The sequence below is a fragment of the Castor canadensis genome, chromosome 6 (genome assembly GCF_047511655.1).
Source record: "Castor canadensis chromosome 6, mCasCan1.hap1v2, whole genome shotgun sequence".
NCBI classification, from domain to species: Eukaryota; Metazoa; Chordata; class Mammalia; order Rodentia; family Castoridae; genus Castor; species Castor canadensis.
In genome coordinates, this window is record NC_133391.1 from 20,322,386 (window position 1) to 20,344,736 (window position 22,351).

The window sequence follows — 22,351 nt, forward strand, 5'->3', positions numbered from 1 at the left end:
TCCATATGAAATTTTTTGAAATAAGTGTAAACAGTTTCAAGGGTTGATAACTTATGGCAGAACCAAGACAACAAATGCATATTTTAATTATATTTTTAAAAAAGGCTTTCTAAATGATACTTTCAAGTTCTGTGGGTTTTTTTTTTTATTTTTGGTGATAGTGGCATCTTTGCCTTCATTCATTCATTTAACAAATAGTTACTGTGCTGCTAGTATGGGCCAGATATTATTGTTCAAGGGCTTGTGTTATTTAAAAATAGATTCTAAAGAAATATAGGAAGGAAAAATAAACTGAAGAGGATGAGTAGTAAGTGAAGACCTCTCTTAGATAAAGTCTTCTTCCACAGGGTGGCAATTGATCTGAGAACTTAATGGAGTGAAAGAATGGACCATAGATATGCCACACTAATTCTGGAAACACATGGCAGAGAGAGGCAATTGCAGATGCACAGGCTCGAGGCAAAAAGTTCGAATGGAGCCAGATGTACCACACAGCACTGCATTATCAACATGAATTTGACGTTAAGTATTGGGAAAGAAAATCAGGACACGTTACTGAAACATTGTCTATATTACATGTGTCTTTTGCAGTAACATCAAGCGTCAGTCAAAGTTCTCTTCTCCAGTCATTTCTAAGAGCTTCATTGCATACTTCAAAGTTCTCTTCTTTTAAGTAAATTTGTAGAGCTGTGTAACCAACATCACTACTCAAATGAAGGACATTTTCATCACTTACTCCTCCATGCCCTTTCTTACTCAGTCTCTTTCCTATCTCCAGGTCTAGGCAGCCAGTTGTCTACTTTGTTTCTCTACAGATTTTTCTTTTAGGCATCTCCTATAACTGCAATCGTACCATATTTGATCTTTTGAGGTTAGCTCCTTTTGTGTAGGATATTTCCTTGATAGCTTCAAGTTTTAGCATGCATCAGACATTCATTACTTTATATTGATGACTAATATACCATTGTATGCAGAAACGGTTAATTTGTATTCTAACCCATTGATGAGAACCTGGATTTTTCTTTTTTATTTGTTTCATGTTTTTCTTTTTTACTCTCATGAATAGTGTTGCTCTGACATTCACATTCAACTCTGTGTGTGCATATATTTTCATCTCTTGGGCTGAGTATCTAGTAGAATTGCTAGGTTTTATGGTAAATTTATGTGTAACGCTATTAATCTGCCACAGTTTTTCCAGGGTGGCTAACTACACTGTCTGCAGTACTGTCTCTTTACGCTATGTTTTGGAATAAAGAGGTCTGTGTCCTTCAGTTCTTTTCTTTCTTTCTTTTTGCTCTTCTCTGTTCTTTGAATTTCCTTATAAATTGTAAAATCAGCTTGCAAATTCCTGCCAAAACCCCTTCTGACATTTTTATAGAGATTTTGTTAAAGTGTAAATAAATTTGGAGAGAAATTCCATTTTAACATCTAATCTTCCCACAACGAACGTGGAATATCTTTCCATTACTTAGTTCTTTAATTTCTCCCTGCAATGTTTCAGTTTTCAGTGTGCAAGCGTTACATTTTTCTTAGCATTATTTCTTCATTTTCTATTCTTTTGGATGCTATTGTGAGTGAGATAATTTTCTTGTGTTCATTTTTGGTTATTAATTGCTTCTGTAAGAAATGTAATTGACTTTTGTGTATTGATCTTGTATTTGGCAATCTTGCTGAACTCATTCATTAGTTTTGCAGGTTTTGTCAATCTTCTGTATTTAGAGACATTGTGAGTAAAAATTTTTAGGTTTTTCTTAACTCTGCACTGGCTAGAACCTACGGCAGAATCTGAAGTGGAAATCATGAGAGCGCTCATTCTGTTCTTGCTCATGATTGTAGGATGAAAGCATCCATCTTTCATTATCAGGTTCAGTATTACCTACAGTTTTTTGTAGATGTTTCTTAAGTGCTTACCAAATTTTCTTCTGTTCCTGTTGATTGAGAATTTCTTTGGAACATATCGTGTTGAATTTAGTCAAGTACTTTTCTGCATCCATTGTGATGGGCATGTTTTTTGTTATTAGTTCTAAAATAGCATATTGTAATAATTTAAGTTAAGACATTAAACCACTCCTGTATCTTGGGATAAATTACACTTAGGATGTATGATTCTTTCCACATTTGCTGGGTGAGTTTGCTAATATATGTTGAATATTTTTGTACCTATATACATGATAAATAATGGTCTGTAGCTTTGTTTCCTGGTGATGATTTCGTCTGACTTTGTACCTCATTAACATTGGCTTCACGAAAGAAGTCACCTGTTGTCCTCCATCTTGATTGATGCTCAGGAAGAGTTTTGGCTCTTCTCTGAATGACAGAATCCACCAGTGCAGCCATCTGAAGCTGGGCTTTATTTTGCGGGAAGATTCTCAATGACAAATTTTAGATAATTATAGTGATTCAGATATTTTTTGATAACTTGGATATTTTTAGAAAACTTTCCATTTCATATAGGTTGTCTAATTTTGTTGTCATGTTTTTCCTTGAATGCCTTTATAATCTGAATTTCTGTAAGGTCAGTAGTGATGTTTCTGCTTTCTTCCTTGATGTTGGTAATATGTGTCTTTTCACTCTTCTTCCTGGTTAGTCTAGCTGAAAGTTTGTCAATTTTATTGATCTTTTTACAGAACCAACTGAGCTTTCATTGATTTTTTCTCATGTTTTTTTTCTTTTCTGTTTTGCTGATTTCCACTGTAATCTTTCCTATTTTTCTGCTACCTAAATGCTGAGTTAGTTTACTCTTCTTTTCCTACTTTCTAAGATTAAACTTCAGTCATTAACTTGACACCTTTACACTGTCTATTGTATTTAAATTTATATTTGCCTTAATCACTGCATTAGCTGTATCTTATAAATGTTTTGTTTTGCTCATACAGTTTTCTAATATTCTTTGTGATTTTTGACCTATAGGTTAATTAAGCATATGTCTTGTAATTTCTAATGTTGATTAATTTCCTATATCTCCTCTCTGTTGTTATCTAATTGATACCCACTTTGATCAAAACACATTATTTGTCTGATTTCACATTTTTCAAAATCATTACAAATATTGTAGATCATAGAGGATCAGTTGGGTCAGGCGTTGATAGTAGTTTTCAAGTCTTCTACATTCTTGTTAATTTTTGTATATCTCCCTTATGACTTCTGTTTCCTTGGTACATCTTTTTATTCCATTTACTTTTAACCAAGCATATGATTAAACCCCTTAAATTCTTTCCTTATAATCTCTGCCTTTTGATCATAGTGTTTCATGCATTTATATTTAATGTAATTATTATGTGTCAGACTTACAACTATTATTTTGCCATTTGTTTTTTACATAGCTTACATTTGGTCATTTGTTCCCCCTTTATTACATTCTTTGTGATAGTTTCTATTTTAAGTAGTTTTGCTCACTATACATATACTCAGATGATATATTTATTTTGTTAGTGGTGTTGAAAGAATACATTATACATTTTTTGATGCATGAAGCTATGGTTCATTTAATGTCACAGTTAGCACTGTGGCTAGCAATTCTTAGCCATTTCTCCACTGATGGAGATATGGGTAATTTTGAGCCTTAAGCTATTACAATGTACTGCTATTGATACTTGTACTTGTCACCTGGTTAGCCATAGGACAGTCTCTGGAAAGGTTCCAGACTTTTCTAATACAATGACATTTCTGGAAAATTATGACATTTACATGGCACACTGGAGGTGACTAGGGATAGACATGGCCATGGGCCAGCTAAGGGAATCAATGTGGTGAGTGCAGCATGCTGGTGCCCTTCAGTGTGATGCAGACCTGAAACTGGAACCCAGGTATGGGCTGTAAGCCTTGCCAGACATAACCCAGCTGCTCCCAAAAGGGTCAGGACTGTGTGCACTTTCACTGGTACTGAGGTGCTGTTCCCACTGCTTCTCATCCTCACCAAACCTAGATATTGGTAGTCTTTTTGATTATTGTTTAAAAGTTTTATTATTGTTCTTAAATCATGTTTCTATTTCTTATAGGATTGAGCATTTTTCTTGCTTACTGGCCAATTCTAAGTTACTTTCCTGCAAAATGCCAGTGCATTTTCTTGTTTGTTTATTTGTTTTGTGAGTCAGCGTCTTTCCAAGCAGCTCAGGCTGGACTGGAACTCGTGTTCCCTCTGCCCCAGCTTCCTAGTGCTGAGATTACAGGAGTACACCACCATGCATCATGACTTTGCAGTATGGGCTCTTAATTACCATAATCTAGTTCAGGTGTGAATTTTTTTTTCAATTTTTATACTATATAGAGACTTTGCTCCAGTATAATCTAATCCTCTCTGTTTCTTGTGCTGTTGTTATGAAAAACATCACATTCATGTATGTTATGCAGTGTTATAATTATTGATTCATATAATTTTATACTTAATAAAGAAGTGTAGCAGAAGAAGAAGAAGAACATAGACTTTTCATACCAACCCACACAATTTCCTTTTCTGTTGCTCTTCATTTCTTCCTGTGTATTAAAGCTACCATTGCTTCAATTTTCCTGCCCCATTATACCTCTATTCCCTATCTCCTTTTAAGCTTTTATTCAACATTTATACAATATTTATATATAATATATAATACACAAATATAATACCTTATGTAACATATGTTTATATGATATACCCAAACATATTCATAAATAAGAGACATCTTCATAGGTTGTGAGTTCAGCAATACCGTTTTGTAATCATTATGAAATTGATTTCATAAACCTGATAAGACATGATATGAAAAGATACACTTGTTTATACTATGTACTGTCTTTGTGGTACTCTTTGTTCCTTTATACAGCCTTATCTGTTGTCATTTGCTTTTAGCTGAGGGGATTTTCTATAGTATTTCTTATAAGAAAGGTATACCAGCCATTAATATTGCCATTCTTTATTCATCTGGAAATAATTTTAGTCCTTTATTTTTGAAGGATAGTTTTGCTGGCTACAAAATTCTTGAATAACAGTTGATTTTTTCTCCTAGCATTTGATTATAGGATAGTATCACAATTATAGCTTATGTGATTTTCTGTCTTTTAAGACTAAAAGCTAAAAGTCTTGCTTGTTTATCTATTCAGTTATTTATTTATCACTTACTTCGATTTTATTACTTTTCAGCTTTTAAAAGCTGTATACATTCAAAGTGTACAGTGTAAGTCTGGGGGCATGCATCAAGGGGTAGAGCTCCTGCTTAGCAAGTGCCAGCCCCTGAGTTCACACCCCAGTCTCTCTGAAAATAAAAAGTATATTGTGAAATGATTACACCATGAAACTGAACAATATGAGATTATAGCAAGTTATATCATGTAGTTTTGTATGTGTTTAAGAATACTTAATATCCATTCTCTTAGCAAATTTCCAGTATGGAAAATATTATTATGGAGTCTTGTCAGGATACTGTAGTCCAGGTCTTATAGCTGCAAAGGTTTTTATACCCTTTGGCCAATATCAACCTACGTTTCACCTATCTACTTGATCCCCAGTAAATACTGTTGTTTTCTTCTTTGTGCTCAAATCCTTTGGATTATACATACAAGTGAGATTATGTAGTATACAGTTGTCTTCTGAGTCACTTAAGGAAAGCAAAGGCATGCCTGGTGCAATGTTTTCCATTTACCTTTGTGCACATCCTATCCCACTGCCTCTGGCCTTTATTGTGTCTGTTAATAAATCTGCTGTTAACCTCAATGCAGTTTCCTTCTAAGCAATGTCGTTTTTCTCTCACTAATTTTAAATTTTACTCGTGGTCTTTAGCTTTCAACAGCTTAATGTTTTTATGTTTTTGTATTTCTATACATGGTTGTCGTCTGTGTGTCATACTGAAAGTTGTTGAACCTCTTGGTTCTGTAGTAATCTTTTCCAGCAAGTTTCTGGTTATTATTACTTTAAGAACATTTTCATCCACCCCCCCCCTCACCTTTTCTCTTCTCTCTGAAATTCCTTTTCTGTGTATGCTGGTGTACTGAGAGTTTTCCTGTAAGTCTAAGGTTTTTAAGGTTTTTTTCATTCTTCCCCCTGCCCTCCCTTCTCTTACAATGGCATCATCTCTATTAACTTATATCAAATTTAAATATTTTTCTTTTGATCACTCAAATCTAGTATTTATCTCTTTCCCTAATTTTTAAAATTTCCCTTTCATTTCATATTTTTTTTCAACTTCAGAGTTTTTGTTTTTTAGGTAGTTTTTATTTTTGCTTGATCTACTTCAGCCATTTTTATCCTGTTTTCCTTCATTATTGCCAACCCACAGCCCACTATTCTCACTCTTGGCCACTCCCTTGCTTATCCCAAGAGGTTCTGTAGCCTCAGGCTAGCTTCTATACTGGCTTTCCCTGATTGTTTGCCACCCGAGATTTCTGTTGTCTCTGACAATGCTTCCTGGCATGGCCCCCTTCAAGCTCTGCTCAGATCTTTTCTTCTGTCTTGTAGGAAAGCTGTTGTCCTTGTTGCTTGCAGTGTCCTAGTACAAAAGCAGTAGTGAAAACCTGGGGCTGGGAGGGGAGGAAGAAACCACCCAGAATAAAATGCCATAGACTCCCACTTATTTTCTAAGGCTTACTTATTTTTATTGAATAGAACTGTAGTATTCTGAAATGGTTTTGATAGTTTTATCATTGCTTTGTGTAGAAAAGATTTGCTGAGTTATTCACCTGGCTATTGAGAAAGGCTCTTCAGGTTTTTCTATGTCACATGACATAAAATTTAGTAGTGTACAATTCAGATACATAATGATTTACAGTGTTGTGCAGCCATCCCATCTGTATATTTCCAAAACATTTTAATCACCCCCAAACTTCCCTATTTCCAAGATCCCTGAACCCTGGCAATCATATCTGCTTTTGTCCTTTGAATTTACCTCTTCTTTGTGATTTATATAAATAAAATGAAACAATATGTGAACGTTTGTGCCTGGATTCTTTCACTTAGCATATTGGCTTCAAAATTCATCTACATGGTGGCTTACAATGGCACTTCATTCCTTTCTATAGCTACCTAACGTTATATTGTGTTTATCTACACATCTGTTGGTGGAAATTTGGGTTCTTTCCATGCTTTGTCTATTGTGAATAATGTTGGTCTGAATGTTTTTGTAAAAAAGTTTGAGTACCTATCTTCAATTCCTTTGTCTATATGCCTATAATGAGATAGCTATATGCTTCTAAGTCTAACTTTGTGAGGAACCATCATACTGTTTTCTGCAGTGGCTCTCCCATTTTGCATTCCCAACAACAACCTAAAAACTCTTCAAATTTCCCCACATACTCACCAACATGAATTTCTCACTTTTTATTATTATGCTTATCCTATGAGTTGTAAGACAGTATCTTATTGTGGTTTTGATCTGCATTTCTATAATGACCAATAATGTTGAGTATTTGTTTCTTCTTCAAATTTTGAACTAGAATCACAGAACAATTTAAGAACCAGATCTCAGGGTTCTGGAATTTAAGTTTAGTGGCTTTTACTCTGTGTGTCATGTCTTCTACTACATGTTACATGGTCTCATTCATGTCCTGATTTTCCTTGCCTTCATTCAATATACCCAAACAGCTAATAATCCAAGTCTAACAAATAAGGATAGAATTAAATGACTCATTCACATAACCAAAACTATTTAATAAATAAAATTCTCTCTACATTTATATGTTTGTATTTCATAATGTGAACTGACATACTTCCTAAGAAAAGTCATATTAAAAGAACTTCCATTGCTAAAGTTTCACATTGGACTTTGTTCCACTGAGAGGCTGTAACCCACCACTGAAAGTGTCCATGTTGGCACCCATAAGTAGAAAATTGTTGTAGGTAGTGTGTCACAACCATGAGAAGAGTTAACTTTTAATGCTGTCACTATCCTCAGAGTGAGAATTGTAAAACAAGTTCTGACCTTTCTGGAACTCAAGCAGCCAACATTATTATTCTTCTTTCATTTTTGAAGACACACTTATCCCTTTTCTTCTTGACATTATAGCTGTAGTAATTTGACATTATCAAGATATTAATAACTGTAAATTATTAATGTGAATGTATTTCTTGTTTAAGCATGCTTTTTGTTTGTTTATCTGTTTTAACAGCAGGGTGTGGACTATCTCCCAATACTTTCAGTTCTTTGAAAACCACAAAAGAAGATAATTTCCTGAAGAGCTGATAACAGGTTGTGACATAATTATTCTTTGGTAATATACTTTCACTTTCTGGCATAAACCATAGAGATAAAGAAGATAGTGAGTGTTATACCTTATTCATTCATTTATTCAAATAATATTTTTTATGTATCTAATAAGTACTAAGTGTTCTATTGGCCCTAAAAACATGATTGTAAGAAGTAATAATGATCTTTTTAGTCATAGATTTTCATTCTAATGTGTATATATAATATATATTATATATATAAAATATATATATTATATATATATATAAATACAAATGAATACAAATGCTCCTGTTGCCTTGATCTTGGAGCAGAGTTGTGATCACCTGTAATAAAGGCCTATGACTGAGCCCAGGGGTCAAGGCAAGTGTTTCTGAAGGGGATGTTTGAGTTCAGATCTGAAGGATGTTCAGGAGTTAATTCAGTGATGAAAAGGCAGAAAGAACATCTCAATAGAGAAGACAGCACTTGCACAATCGCATGGCAGGAGGAATGAGGCAAATTCACAGCCCTATGTGAAGACTCACATGACTGTGGCAGAGTGAAAGGGAGCATGAGACCAGATCAGACTGGAGAGGGATGTAGGGTGGTTGACAGTACGTCTCCTTTCAGTTTTTATCCAAGATACATGATGCTGGAGGGATACAGTCATGCTTGCTTGTTTAAAGAAGTCAGGCTGACTGCTCTATGAATACTCAAGGAAGTTATAACATCTGAGGATAAGAATGGCTAAAATAACAGACTTTATATTGTTCTGAACAAGTTGTCATGGTGCCAGTAGCTATGTGACAATGATGGAGACTCACACTTAGAATAGATTTTTAGGGAGTAAAATGTCCAGTTTTGTGTTTACTTGAACATGTACCTATATCCAGGATTCTGTCCCAGTTGGCCCAGGTGAGCAAATAAAAAGTAATGACGAGTTCATTTTGGTTTCTCCCACCCCACCCCCATTCTTTCCTCTCTCTTCTTTCTTTCTCATAAACATTGATGTTTCATCAATATTTATATTCTTTCATAATCTTTATTTTTTTTTGCAGTACTGGGGTTTGAGCTCAGAGCTTACACCTTGAGCCACTTCACCAGTGTAGTGATGGGTTTTTTCTAGACAGGGTCTCAAGAACTTTTTGCCCAGGTTAGTTTTGAACCTCAATTCTTCTAATCTCTGCCTACTGAGTAGCTAGAATTACAGGTGTGAGCCACCAGCACCTGGCTTCTTTTTAGTTTTTAAAGACAGATTGTTGTTATGTAATCTAGGCTGGCTTTGAAATCACAATCTTGTGCCTCAGTCTCCCAAGTTCTGGGATTACAAGTGTGATTTACCATGCCCAGCTCTCACATTCATAATTTTTTTTGCTGAATATCAAATTGATATATTTATATATCATATCCTGTGTTTCATTTACCATGTAACTAATAAAAACCTTAATAGACACTAATTGTTTTCACATTTGCCAAAAGACTCTCACAAATCTTGTTAGTTTCTAACGTTCTGTTCATTTTGGAGCTTATAATGTATTTCAGCACGGGCTGTGCTTGGAAACACCAGGGACTTCTTGGAAGAAAATATTCTTGGCAGATCTCAGGTTAAATCATAGTCAGTCCTCATCAGGACTGATTAAGGACACACTGGGGTAATAGATATATTTTTATACTGTTGAGATTTGTGCTGCTTTGTAATCTACTTGTAGACATTTTGCCCATCGGATTGTCAGCCACTGAAGAGGGGACACAGGAGATGAATGTCATCTAATAAACCCCCACTTCAACCTCTCCATCTCTGTCTAGAAAAGTTTGGGTGATGAGTGAGTAGACCTTGCCTGTGACCCTAATGTGAATGTGTTACCCAACGTTCAGGAAAGAAAGACTCAAACATTTAGAGATTTCTGTCTCTCTTCCTCCTTCACACCCATAGCCCTGCCCCACCATGCTCATGTGTGAGTTAGGAAAAATTGCAGAGAAAACAATATTGGCCATATGATTCCCTTCAGATGGGAATTATTTAGGGCAAAAATATCTGTATGTTTACATTTAGGTAAAGCACATATATGGATATACTATCTGACTCTACATGTTCATACACACATTAGGGGGAAATGTAGATTATCTAGGCATTTATATAACAAATGGTCTAATTTATTAATATTCTTTAAAATTTGAAAATTATTAGATAAGGAAAATTCAAATAGTAATTCCTTCGATTTCACCATTACTATTCATTCTTCATTTCTTCCCTTTCCTACCACGCTTATTTCATGATGAGATGAAGTTGTGACGGTGACAGTTATGAACCTTGTCTGATCTGACCATACTTTCTTGCTTTGCTGCTCTCATTGAAAATGTAAGCAATGGGTTTGGTCACTCATTCTACTTGTATATTTTCATACTAACATGAAGGTAGCTACCAAAATGTCTATGTGGAGTTCGTTTTGTTTTCAGTGTTAATATTTTGATGTACTAAAGTTCTATTCTTTCTTATATTTACTTTCTATATTTAAAAGGAAGTGACTTGGACTAAGTGTTTGTGTCACTGTGAAATCTGCTTAAGATTGAAATTCTTTTATTGATCAGCTAGCTCATATGTTTATTGTTTTCAATGTATAAGAAGTGTGAATTGCTTATTGTTTTCCTTTCAAGTTGGCTGAGCTCTCTAGCCTGTGGACAAGAGAACAGGATGCTCTGTCTTGTGCGTCGTGCTCTCCAGTATGAAATGGAGTAACTTTTGTGGACCTGTCCACATTTTTCTTCCTTTCTTTTTTTCTTTTTGTCTTCCTTCTCACCATCTCTCTCTTCTTTTTCTTCCTCTTCTTTTTTATCCTTACAGTTATAGTGCTGTTATTTAATGATGCTGTCTTTTTGAATACTTGCAAATCTAGTTAATTTACGTTTAAACAAGTTTTTTTTTTCTTTTATTTTGGCAGTACTAAGGTTTGAACTCAGGGCCTCATACTTGATAGTCAGGTATGATATCCCTTGAGCCACTCTGCCCAGCCCTTCTGATTCCTTTTATTTCTTTGTTTTGTCTTCTAAAGTTGAGCCAATTCTGACATTTTCCCATGGGGAGAGGATCAAACCCAGGTCCTCATGAATTCTAAGCAAGTACTTAAGCACTGAGTCATACTGCTAACCAATTTTTTCTTTCCTTCTCTTTTTCCTTCCTTCCTTCCTTCTTTTTTCCTTCCTTCCTTACTTCTTTCCTTCCTTCTTCCTTCCTCTTTCTTCTTTCTTTTGTTCTTCTTTCTCTCTCTTCTGTGTCTGTCTGCCTTTCTCTGTCTCTCAATACATTAATAGATATGCTGTTTTTGTCTGCTATAAGAAACTGCTATATACAGGGTTGCTTGTTAACCACAGGATTTATTTTCTCAGTTCTGAGTCTGGAAGTCTGAGGTTAGTAAGCCATCATGGCTGGGTCCTGGCTAGAGCCTCTTAAGTATTCTTGATGACTCACTGCTGGTTGTATCCTCACATGCTGGAGAGCAGAAAGCAGTGACTCCTGTAAAGAAAAGTATAGATATTTTATGACGGTTCCACTCTCATAGCCTCATCTAGGTGAACCCACCTCCCAAAAGTCACCTCCTATTGCCATCACATTGGGAGGTTGAGTTTCATTCAACATGAATTTTGGAGAGACACAAACATTCACGTAATCAGCCTATAACATATGTAATTGGTTATGAGTTTGCTTGCCTCCTTCTTGGATAAATTTAATGATAATAAATTGTCCATTTAATATTCTAAACTCTATTACTAAACAATTCAGCCATGACCAAATTCTGTTCCGGTTGTCGCTCAGAAATATCCCAGATCTAAAATCAAAACTTCCTATTCAAGACTTTAAACTGAGCAGTGTGTATGTAGGAAGCACTATTCATGTTGTGTGCTATGTGAGCACGACTCCAGGAATTTAATGTGAACAATTTTCCATGATGTAGTATAGAGGAGGCTCTAACTTTCTTGCTCAAACTAGACTTGTACTTAGGGTCTTAGAAAACTTCATTCCCAAATTCTTCCCTAGTCTCTCACCCATCAGTCTCTACTGAATCCAGATTCTTTTGAATATTACTTCTCTTACTCTGATGACTGCCTTGGAAGTCCTACTTTGATTTTAAATAATAATTTTAGTTGAATACCTGACTTCTAAGGAAATCAGAGTCACATTAAATAGAGCTTGCTAATTTGTGGTCTTCCTTCATTGGATCCTTCTTGGTTCTCTCTCCCACACCACTATCAAATACTTACGATTGATCATAGACACAGAGTCTAAAATATTGAATGTAGTAGACATTAATTTCCTTACCCCACTATTGCTAGTGCCAACAGGTTGTTCCAGGCTTTGCTGACTACTCCTTTCTGCTCAGGCTTCTCTGAGTCTTGCTTAAGTCCCAGGCTCTCCTCATACCAATTTACTCTTCCTGTATGAACTTTTTCTGTCTCTTGCACCAAAAACTGACCATCGGCTGATGACTCTTCAGTTTTTATTGCCAATTCAACTCTCTCCCTGGAATATCCAGATTTGTATATTTAACTGAGCACTTGATTTTGCCATCAACCTTTCTGGTAAGCATCTCACTTTTCAGATAGCCAAGTAGAATTCTTCATTTTCCCCACACATCTGTCCCCTGTTTGTCTTGCTCATTACTGCAGATGGCATGATCTCCCAACTTCTTTCTCAGTTCAAAAAACTGAGTTATTGATTCATATCCTTTTTGCATCCATTACCAGTCACTGAAGTCTTTGTACTACCAAAAAGTTAATGCAAAGCCAGTCAGTTTTCTTCATTTCAGTTACATTATTATAGTCAGACTGTCTCACTGGGATTACTGTAATTAAATTAATTTATTTATTGCAGTAGTAGGGATTAAAATTGGGGCCTTGTGCATGTTAGACAAGTGCTCTACCACCTGACCATGGCCCCAGTCCTTTTGCTTTTTAGTTTTATTTTCAGGTAGGGTTTCATGCTAACTTTGCCTGGTCTGACCTCAAATTTATATTCACTTTCCTCTGTCTCTCCTGAGCAGATGAAATGACAGCCAAAATCATCGTGCCCAGCCCCAAATTATTTCCTTTTGCATTACTGGGAATGTAATAAAATCTTAAGTTTACTTCTCTACTTCCATGTTTTCACCTTGTGGTCTGTAGTCCCTCTTAACAGCAGCCAGGATGATCTTTTCATACTGTATTTTCAATAATATTGTCTTCTGATTTTAACACCTTCAATGAACTTCCACCTTCAGTGAACTTCCACCTTCTTTTTTACCATGGTTTTCAGAAATCATTCACCATGGGGTTGTGGCTGCCTCTCTAAGACCAGTTTGTACTATTGTCCTTCTACCCTGTGTGTCTGCTGTGCTCCAGCACTGCTGATATTCTGTTTCCCAGACACACCAAATTTGTGTTGACGTTCATTGCATTTACTGATCAAGTGGAGTATGTATACCTCTACTAGTCTTTGCATGGCTGTTCCTCCTTGTCATCCAAAGCTCAGCTTAAGTCTCTTCCTGTGAGAGAAGCCATTCTCTGATCGCACAAGACAGTTGCTGTTGACCACATCATTCACTGTAATTCTACGCTTAGTAGTTATCACCATTTGGTGTTTTCTCTGCCTTATTGATTTTGCTTTTTTTGGTTTCTTAGTGCCTATCTCTTTTCCCACTATATCCACATGCTCTAGAAGAGTATTGACACTTAGTGAACCTTCAATTAAACATGTTAAATCAATAGCTGATATTATTAACTGTCATAAGAAGTAAAATCTATTAATGAACTGACCTCTAGGACATATTTTAGTTGAGGGAAAAGAATAAGTATTTTCTAAAAAAAATAGGGAAAAGTGATTTTAAAATGAGTCTTTGATTAGCACAAAAAGAAGTGAAATTTAAAGTAGAATTTTAAGCTATTTTTTTTTCTGGAAGAGAATGAAGTCTAAGGAATAAGATTGCCTAACTTGATAAAGTCTGGAATACAGATCTACTAAGGAGCATTAATGAAGATTGCGACCCTCTAACCTTGAAAGGAAGCATCCTTATGTACCCTGAAAATCTGGTACCATCCCTACTAGACACTACCATGCTCTTTCACTTCCATGAAAAAAATCATTCGTGTTTATGAAATAAAAAGTCATTCAAATGAGTTGTTTAGTACCATGTAGATATGTTGGTTGATGGGCTGCATTTTATTTCACTATCTATATAGACTAATGAATCACCCCATTGAACTGTTTGTCTAGGCAGTCTCTCAACTGCGATCCTCCTGATCTCTGCCTCCTAAATAGCTAGGATTACAGGCTTCAGCCACCGGCTCCTGGCATTTTTCTTTTAATACTGTATTATGATTCAAATAGTAAAGTCCAATTTTTATTATTGCTAATTATCACACTAAATTGATTGATCTTAGTAATATTTACAGTGATTTGTATTTGATGAGTACGTAAAGTGACGAGAAGTCCTTGTTCAAAGTTTCCCGTTTTATATATGTGTATTTAGATCTTCCCTCTGCAAACTTCATGAGGACAAAGATATTTGTCTTGTCTTCTTTGAGATTCCACAAACATCTAATATGGAATTCTAACCAAATACCTCTAGTCAGAAATAAAGTACAGTTATATGCATATGATATGTTATGGTCAAATAAGGGTAATTAGCATCTTATGTAGCAAACCTGAATACTTCCATTATAAGTCCCTGACATTCATATTGTAAATGTTAAGGATAATTTCTTTTTAAAGAAATTTAAATCCCTTTACTTTGAAAAATAAAGAGTTCTAATTTCTAAAGAGCTCTAAGAGAAAAATATAGTTAATGTACAATGTTGGTTAAAGATGAATTGAATTTTGCTCACTCTGACACTGTCTCTAACAGGCAGACTAAGATATCTACATCTTAATCCCAACATCTGTGACTATGTTAATAGTTATATTACATAGCGAAAGGAAATTAAAGTTGCACATTAAACTAAGCTCTCATCAGTTGATCTTAAATAAAGAGGCATCTCGTATTATCCATACTGGGCCCAAATGTAATCAGAAGGCTCCCTGAATGTAGAAAATGGAGGCAGAAAGATGGTGTTCTTAGAACAAGTCAACCTAACCAATGCTGCCTTTAAATTTAGTCATAAGCCAAGTAATTTGGGCAACGTCAAGAAGCATGAAAAGGCAAAATATGAATTCTCTTTAAGTCTCCAGAAAGAAATGCAGACATACCACTACTTTGGTTTGAGTTCTGTGAAACCCATTTTGGACTTCTGACTTTGAGAATAATAAATTTATGTGGTTTTAGCTTATAAATTTGTGGCGACTTGGTACGGCAGTTAATATGAAATTAATATACTTTTCATCTCAGAAACTTTTTCTTCTCAGAAACTTTTTCTTCTCTGTGGATCCATGAGGTCTTTGTACTTAACAGTGGGGTTTCAATTTTGTTTCATGTTCTTCTTCTCATTATTGTGCAGATTCTTTAGGTTGTGTACCATGAGAGAACCTGGATGAACTTGACCAACGTATCCGAATTACCAACTTTAAGCTGTCTTCTTATACTATGCATTTCAACTTCTTATCAGTTAGAGAAAGAAATGTATACAATAAAGCATACAGTAAAAACCTAATCACTCAGGCTCCCCAATTTAGATATATAACTATTTTTAAAATATTTTTAAAATGTTTTACACTTTCTAGCAAAATAAAAATGATGTAAATCTTTTTTTGTTTGTTTGAGCTTGCAGAGAGGATGCTTCAAATACTTGAATGAACAAACGATTCTGAAGAGCTTTTAAATACATATTTACAAAGAACAGCTGTTAAATGACTACTTGTTTCTCAACATTCCAAACTTTGATCTGCTAGATTTATAGTATAGTCCAATCTAAGCACCTAGTGCCACATCCTGTAAATCTGTAGTTTCAAAGTTACTCTTATGTTATCATTGTCAACTGTCCACTCATTCCAATAATTCCTATTTCCCATGTCAGATATTGACATTAGGAACCAGATCATACATCTCCCTCTTATCACTCTTTGCTGCTTGTCTGTGTTTGGTAATCTGGTCTTTCTTTTACACTCTGTTGCTTCCCAGAATGACTACAAGTCTTTCTTTTAAAATTGTGAGCACATGGTACTTGTGCAGTAAGCTTGCTGACCCTCTTCCACCAACCAGTGCTTGTACCCCTTCATGGGTGTCTGACTCACCCAGACCTTCGCTTCAGTTTAGAAGTTCCTTTCCTAGAAAGTTCTTCTTAAGTTATCTGAGAGTGAGTGAACCCTTTCTCCAATGATGCTTTGTGCTCCTGTAGGCCTTTTGGTCTATACTTCCTCCTACTGTAGCACTTAACTACAGCACACTGAAATAATCTTTTCACCTGTTCCTCAAGTTCTATAAGCTGCTTTAAGGCAAAGATTGTGTCTTGCACATCAGTTTATTTTTGATGCTTAGCACATTACTGGCATAGAAGAGGTTTTTAGTAAAAACTTACTCACCAAATGAACCAGTCATAAAATACCTAAAACATACAGAGAGGAATGAACTACTGAAAGAAGTCAAAGGAGGGGTTGTTGTTCCTCTAGAACTCTGCTTTTAGAACTAAAAACAGTTTATAATTTTGCTGTTTCTGGAATTTCCCAAGCTGCATATTGAACTATATTTAAATTTTCCTTTTTGTTCACTTTATGTTTTAATGTGCTTTGTCTTCAAATACACTTAAAAGACAGTATTATTAGCTTTTATCTCAAAAATAACTTTCCTATTCTCTATAAAATAATTTGACTGATAAATTAGGACACAAGAGAGATCTGATTTGTAAATTTTTATTGGTTACCATCCATTCCATAGGAATCCATATATGTGTGTGTATATGTGTATATGTGTGTGTGTATATATATATATATATATAATTTATTTTTTTAATGAACATTCCATTCTGCCGTAACGTTTTGTATATTCAGTTTTCATGGACTTACAATTTATTATAATCGTGAATTAATAAGGTTTGAGTGCATTTAGTGAATGATTTCACACTTATGCCTTTCTGATATTCAATTACTTAGTCAATAATCATGAAATTTCAATTCAGGAAGGAACATCCCAACTCATCTAACCCTACTGCTAATTTTGCAGATAAGAAAACCTCCTCCCCCCTTTGCAACCTCAGATAGGAGACATGACCTTCAAAGACCAATCTTTTGACCTTGTGATTATTCACCTTTTACATAATTCATTCAAAAGCATGCTTTTGAGCTTTGGAGCTGTCCAGTCAAGGTTGGAGGTTGACACAGGAAGACCTATGCTTAGAGGGAAGCAGAGGTGCTGACGCCACCCTGAGGCTCCCCACAGTCTGTTCAAATGCCCCATCACTGATGGAAACCAGAGGGCAGAACACTGTCTTTCTAATTTTAAATACAGATGCCATGGCATTAGTACACAGATACAATTTGGAGGTGAAATGCTTCAGACTGGCAGGCTTAGTTGCCAGGGCATTTAGAGGATTCTGTGTTACCCATTCTCACCATGGTACTTTCCTACTCCACAAAGAGAACATGTGTGGAACCGAAGTTCTACTCCCACTCAGACCCAAGACCCCATCACCAGATTTTCTATACCATGCTTCTGGACATAGAACTGGAAGCTGCTGCTTAAATAGCCCGAGCTGTTGCCAAGTCTTGCCCAGGTGTTCCCCAGCTTGGCCTCTCATAGGAAGGTCTATTGCTGTGGGTACTGATTCTTGGGCCAAGGGGTGGCTGAGGGGCCATGTGGTTCCCTGAGGCAGAGGGAGGAAAAAAGATAAGATTCCTCAAGAAATGCTAAAGGAGAAACAAGGAGATAAAGCAATGTGTCCCTTATCTTTCTGTCTGAAGTGTCAAATGGGAAGAGACCAGAAGTATTATCATTTTGGCATGGAATAAGACAACCACAAAATAGAAATTATTAGAATTAAAGTGTTTTGAAATGTTTCACTAAGTATGCACCAGAATTCTTTATACCCATGGTAGTCATTTCATAAACAAGGCATAAGACTATTTCTACATCTTAACACAATGTGCTGAGATTTTACAACTTTGTGCTCCAAAAACTAGAAATGAGGGAATATTATATTTAAAGAAATTCAAATATTGTGGATATCGATTCATTAAATGCAGTAACTACTCAAAGAAAACGAAGCAATGTGTTCAAAATTAGAAGGTAAAAGATATTTAATCGTAATTGATATTCTACAAAATATACTTTTAGTCATGCCATAATTTAATTTGCTTACTATTTACTCTCCCAATATGAAAAAAGTTACTCAAGTGGTCCACCAGCAAAACAAAGGAATCTTAGAAAAGAAATATGTGAAATACAGGTACTAACAGAAGCTAAGCATGCCCACACCAAGAGGAGGAAGGAAGAAAGAGAATGAGGGAATTATGACACTTGCTACGTTCACCTTCAAAAAAGGCAGCAAAAGCGAGGATCTAAGATTACCTTTGCTTATTACTAGGCTAATTTACATATTTAAAATCAACATGCAGTGCTCCTATAGGTTGACAAAACAGAAAATATGGATAAGGTGACAAAATATGAATAACAAACTTCATAATATAAAATTATGGCTAAAATTTTATTGAAGGGAGGGGGGATGATTACTAATTACCTTGTGTTTCATAGGAGGGAATAAGTAGATACTGCTTTAACTGGTATGTTAAAAACTTTAAGTATACTATTTAAATTCAGAAAGGCAGTAACTAGTAGAACTAAGGAAAATATATTTAAAATCATAATAAGAGAGAATGGCAGAGATGATAAAGTAAATATTTAACTTTAATAGTTTCTAAAGGTTATGAATCATTAAGTAGAGTATGTGACAACATATATTTAATTCATATATGGAGGTGCAAAAATCAGACAAGAACTTCTGATTAGTGTTGACCAGTCTTAAATTTCAAATAAGCAAGATAATTTAGAGCTAGGTACATAACTGAGTGGAGAAACATCTGTGTTTTCATCGGCTTGCCTCTAGATGGATTTATGATAAAGGCAATGAATTCCTTGTCAATTAGATAGAAAATATTTCGCATTGTTTCCAACATGTATTGTGAAGAACTGGCTAATGATTTCAAAGGACACTGAATATATTAGAACATGGTAATATCAGTAACAGGTGATGGTATTTTGGGAAGCTTGGTATCACTTTTGTAGTCTTGGATTATGTTGGGAAGCTTCATATCACTTCTGTTGTCCCAGGTTTTAGTTTTTATGCATAGGTAATATTGCCTAGGCTTCCTGTTATTAACTCCAAGATTTTAATTCCTGTATTAAAAATAAATCAGAAGCAGTTTCAAGCATTAATATTTTTGATTGGTTTGCTTTTGGTATTGCCTATGTTTAGACTTCATTTTTATTTAAGATGAAGACATAAGTGCTGAAGTATGCAACACGGCATTTTTTGTGACTGAAAGACAAATTTTTGGACACTGAAAATATCGTGAGTCAATCTGCTCTTGGCAATTTACCAGGAAAAATTAGCTGAGATTTAAGTTAAATTTTAGCACACCTCTGGTACTTCAGCAGAATTTATTGAAGATTAATAATAGTTATATGAATCACATGTCATAATGAATTTTTATCCAATAAGGTGTCATTTAACTTCTTAAACCCAAAGCATATAGTGTGCAAGCTGTCCCAAACTTGTGAACAGGTTGTTTCAAGTAGTTTGTTTGGAATTTAGAATTCACAACACATTTCCTACAGAAATAGTTATGAATTGTATTTGACAAACGGTGCCAGCCAAAGAAAAAGAATATTTCACCCACAAGTTAATATGTGGACTACAGTTGTAACAGGTTAAAGTGGCACTGGCTCAAGAGGGACGTGAAAGCATTTCTTTTTTCCTCTGTAAGGCGCAGAGGGGACCTGTATGAAATAATCAGGTCAATCTTGTTTTCTATAGTTTCAAAGTTCTTTTATGCATGTTTACTGTTTTCTAGTAGCCAAGGTGAGGGCCTTATCTGAAATGCTTGCAGTCAGAAGTGTTTCAGATTTCTCATTTTTGTTTCAGATTTGGAAATATTTGCATAAACAAATGGGCTTTAAGGCTATATGGGAAAGTCATTTATGTTTCATACACAATTTATACATATAGCCTGAAGATAATTTTATACAATATTTTTAGTGCGCCTTCATTTCAACTGTGATCTGGTGCATGAGTTCAGGTGCGGAATTTTCCACATGGCATCCTGTTGGTGCTCAGAAGTTTCAGATTTTGGTGCATTTCAAATTTGGGATTTTCAGATTAGAGGCATGTAACCTGCACTGCTTTCCTTTTCCTCTACTTCATTGTAGGCTGCGAGCTGGGAAGAGAATGAAGTAGCATGACATCATTATTACAGTGCTTCAAATTCCAAAATTATTTCCCCTCACTACCCACCTGTGAACTGTCTCCAAGCATTGGGTTGATGACCTCATGAAATTTTGGAAGAAATGGACTTAGACCAAATGAACTCATGACCAATTACAGATGAGTCTTCCAGTACAAATCTTACTTTCCCAGGGTCCTACTTCCCATCCCTAAATAGATTGTATCCACAGATGAACTCAGTGATATTTCACAGTGTATAATGAATGAACTTAAATACATAAAAAAGTTTAGTCAAATAAAATAGGGCATTTTAATATGTTTAGAGAGAAGACCCATCTTAAAAAAATCGGACTTCCCTTTTTCTACCCATTTCCTTCTTATTCCTTTCCTGCATTTCCATGTTTACTTCTAATGGTCTGCTTTTCCCATTTCGTACATCACTTCCTGTACATCAATGGATTTTTGTTTTCTTGTTCTTTTATAAAAGTTGGCATTGTGTTTTATTTTTTAAACACATACTATGTTGACAGCATGTACAATGTCCATGAAAAGGTCTAATGGTGGGTTACTTTTCTTCATATACCCCAGGCATATTAAAGAGACTCCATACAATATTATTATGACAGAGATAGTTTACCGACTCTTGTGACAGTTAAATCAACCTTCAAGTGATTGGTGGACTTCCATGTCACATCCCAAGTAATATTCACTTTATTATCCAAATCTACTCATAGTCAGGGGATTTCTAGTCTTACATAATAATATAAATAATAGTACATATAAAGTAATGCAATATGTATAAAATTACATGTTGATTCATTTTAAGAAATATGTCTGGTTTCACTATTTTGTTGTCTCGAGTTCTAAATCTGAAAGCAATAAAAGATTTATAGGTTGATGTTCATTCATTAGCTGTGCAACATTTTGAGATTTTTTTGGTCGACTTTTCATTTGAAATAGAATATCTTAACATTTTCTTTATTAGGCTACATGACTATCTCTAATGACTAGGAATATAAAATGCCTATAACTTATTCTTATAAAGGAAAATACATTTTATGCAAGTCCTCAATGTTTGCTATTCAACTTAGAATTTTGTAATTTTTCAACTTTACAATGGTGGAAAAGCCATATACAATCAGTAGAAACCACACTTCAAACTCTGAGTTGTGATCTTTTCCTGGGATAGCAGTATGCAGTTCCTACTCTGGGGTAGCCACACCATGGTGAGGGGAAATGACTAATACTCTTCTGTGCACGATGTTCTTACATGATGTGTGTTCAGCAGGTAAGGTGTATTAAGTGCGTTTTCAATTTACAGGATATTTTTAACTTACCAAAGGTTTACTGGAGCTTTTTCTCCAACATATCTATAATATTTCTTAATGTTTTTTCTTTTCCATTATACATTTAACATTTTTTTCTTCCTTTTTGTTGCTTTTTTGAGATAAGGTCTCATATATAGCTCAGGGTGGCCTGAAACTCATTATTCAACCCAGGCTGCTCTCAACCTGGAAAACTTCATGTCTCAGCCTCCTAAGTGTTGGGATTCCAGGCATGCACCAATATACCCAGCTTACATTTTTCTTTTTAAATTTTCTTCTCATTTTTATTTTTTCTTTTTGGCGATTAAAACTTAATTTTCATATAACAAAAATTTCATCCCTAATCATTTTCCCTCTTCTGTATCAATCCATTCATTTTAAAAGTATGATCCCATGAATTGTCTATCATCTTCCACAATGATTGATTCTGTCGTTTACTGTATCTTCCAGTGATTGCTGCTTAGTCACCTGTGGTTATAGAGAACCACAGACTGATCTAACTGTATGAAGATCTTAATCCAGGTCATAAAAGGAAAGTACATGGTTATGAATTTA

At 35.1% G+C, this 22,351-nt stretch overlaps 1 protein-coding gene across 14 annotated transcripts in view; it reads left to right on the plus strand.

Annotated features, from left to right (window-relative positions):
- The window catches only part of Sox5 (SRY-box transcription factor 5), a 922,227-nt gene that overhangs the window by 515,818 nt on the left and 384,058 nt on the right, over positions 1 to 22,351 (plus strand). Inside the window, exon 1 of one of the 14 annotated variants that reach the window (XM_074075869.1) lies at positions 6,579 to 8,153. The exons of the other annotated variants lie outside the window; for them this stretch is intronic. The gene's annotated coding sequence lies outside the window, so the exon portion shown is untranslated. Of the gene's footprint in view, positions 1 to 6,578; positions 8,154 to 22,351 lie in introns of those variants that run through there. 14 annotated transcript variants of the gene reach the window in all.